The sequence below is a fragment of the Anser cygnoides genome, chromosome 1 (assembly GCF_040182565.1).
Source record: "Anser cygnoides isolate HZ-2024a breed goose chromosome 1, Taihu_goose_T2T_genome, whole genome shotgun sequence".
NCBI lineage: Eukaryota > Metazoa > Chordata > Aves > Anseriformes > Anatidae > Anser > Anser cygnoides.
This window is the reverse complement of record NC_089873.1, coordinates 149,377,739-149,380,000: the sequence shown is the minus strand read 5'-3', so window position 1 is coordinate 149,380,000 and position 2,262 is coordinate 149,377,739. Positions and strand designations below refer to the sequence as shown.

The following is a 2,262-nucleotide window of genomic DNA, read 5'->3' as shown; positions in this document are numbered from 1 at the left end:
ACACACTGAATGACTTGATATTGAAAAGGATAAGGCCTTAATTTTGTTAATATTGTGCCAAAAAATTCTTCAAAGTAGCCTCAAAAATATTTCTAAAGAATTTCTATGCAGCAATACCAATGTTTGAGCACATCAGCATCCAAAGGTGTTTTATAGTCTATAACCATGAAAATACCAAAAGATTTTTGCAAATGTCAAGGCCTTTGTGTAATTTCTTAAATGTGTATTATTTCTTAAGAGTTCAAGTTTGTAATAAAACTATTTGTGTAAAAAAAAAAAGCAGAAGAAAAGAAAAAAGTTTTTACTAATTTGTTATTAGCATTCATTTACAGCAATGAATTAATTTTGAATAAGCCACCAATAAATGCACAAGCTTAATGCAATCACAGATTATTTTTGTTTTGCACATCTTGCAGATGTACAAAGCATCTTCAAAAGGGGAAAGCAGGACGCTGTACAGACACCTCAATTGTTACTTTGTAAGAACTGGTACTGATAGACAAAGCATGGATTATGCATCTGTTACTGAAATGTATTTGATGTTAACGTGTTACAGAAATACTCAAACTTCATCTTAGCTTATGGGAAGCAGTCAAGATACAGAATTTTTTCACTCTTCCTTTGAATTTTCCTAGACAAAATGGAACTAAATTGTACAGGGTGAAAATCAAAGTATCTGATATAATTTTGCTTGTAAGCAGGGAAGGTGAATCTTTTGCTCAGGTTGTCTGAAGAGGAAATGGGCCATGATATCTTTTTTCCTTGGCAAAAGCACATACTTTGTTAATGTTGCATATTATTTTCCCAAATTCATGGGTAGGCTGCTGCTGCTGCTGTTCTGAACTCACTTTCACTTAAAATCCTTGAGAACGTTGGCTGGCCAAATGACTGAGTGCCCCTGAATAGAAATTGGCCATTTCCTTCAGTTCTGAGTCTTACTCTCATGGAAGAGTTCTGACAGATGATCATTTTATTTATAAATGATCAGTCCTCATAAAAGTCCTTTACCAGCCTATGAAGTATAGTAATGTGTTTCTGTCTAATCAGCCTGGTGCAGGGTTTTCCAAAGTGCTGTATGTTTTTCAGAGGAAGAGGAGAACAGAGGGTGATTCCTCCTGTTGTCTAGGAGGAGTGATGCAGACATTCAGCCTTCTCCAACTCAGAGAATCAAAGCTACTGGTCAGACGTCTTAATTTCACTCTACAGCTTATCTCCAAGGGGTTGTCTCAGCTAGGGGTTTAGTTTGATTGGTTCAAATCACCTCAGAACTGATAGATGGTTGATTTTTAAGTCCTACATGCACGTTGTAATCAAATTTGTGCATAAGAAAACAATTCCCTTTGCTGGTAAAGGGACTACTCATTGCAGCTGGGTGTGTACTAACCTGTATTTTCTTAAATGGGAGCATTTTGTAAACAAGGTCCTTTGGAAAAAAAAAATAATCAAAAAACATTTGAACTATAGTTTTATGTCATACTTACCTAGTAGGAATTATTTATTCCATAACCTCCAGCTCTTAAAATGACCTAAACCTCTGTAATGCTTGATATGCTATTTCTACTTAAATGATGAGTAAACTTGTCAGTGGTTATTGAATACAAATCAGATCTCCTGAAAATATTGTGAATGCTGGATTTTGATGCCCTGCATGAAGAAGAGCCCACATACTAAAGCAGAACAGTTGTGAAATTCTTTCTTACTTTCAAACGTCTGTAAGTATCCCATATTCAGTCATTCTTGGCCAGCTTTGTTGCTACAGTACAGTTCATTGTGTGAACAGGCAACTGCAAACACGTGATTTGTTAAAATTGTCTTGCATAAGCTTAAATTTCAGGAAAAAGCTTTCCTAAAGAAGTACAGCTTGTTTAGTAGGCCTGACTGTTTTTGAATGCAGTACTTGAAGAGTAACTTTCATGACCCAAATAAATACATTTCTAAAACAGCAGGTGGTGCCCTTGCTCTCTTTATGCTAAGAGTGGTACTAACGACTTAAACAAATAATGTGTTCTCCACCAAAATGTAAAGCAGGGTAGCAGTTCTCTATTTTCTTGAGTCTCTGTCTTTGTTCCTACATGTTCTATTCACCAGTAATTTTCTTTTTCAAATATAAATAAAGCAGTGTTTAGTAAAAAATTAAAAATAAAAAAGGCAGATTCTAAAAACAGGCAAAATAAAAATAGAACAAGATGAAACAATTTGTTTCAAAATATATATTTGATTATTTCTTAGCCTGTGTATCTTTTCTGGCAGATGCACATTCAG

General features: G+C 34.7%; 1 protein-coding gene across 2 annotated transcripts in view; it reads left to right on the top strand.

Annotated features, from left to right (window-relative positions):
• The window catches only part of COL4A1 (collagen type IV alpha 1 chain), a 133,422-nt gene extending 131,480 nt beyond the window's left edge, over window positions 1-1,942 (top strand). For both annotated transcript variants that reach the window (XM_066985497.1, XM_066985504.1), the window contains exon 52: window positions 1-1,942. This exon is cut by the window's left edge and continues 1,151 nt beyond it. The gene's annotated coding sequence lies outside the window, so the exon portion shown is untranslated.
• The last annotated feature ends 320 nt before the right edge of the window (window positions 1,943-2,262 follow it).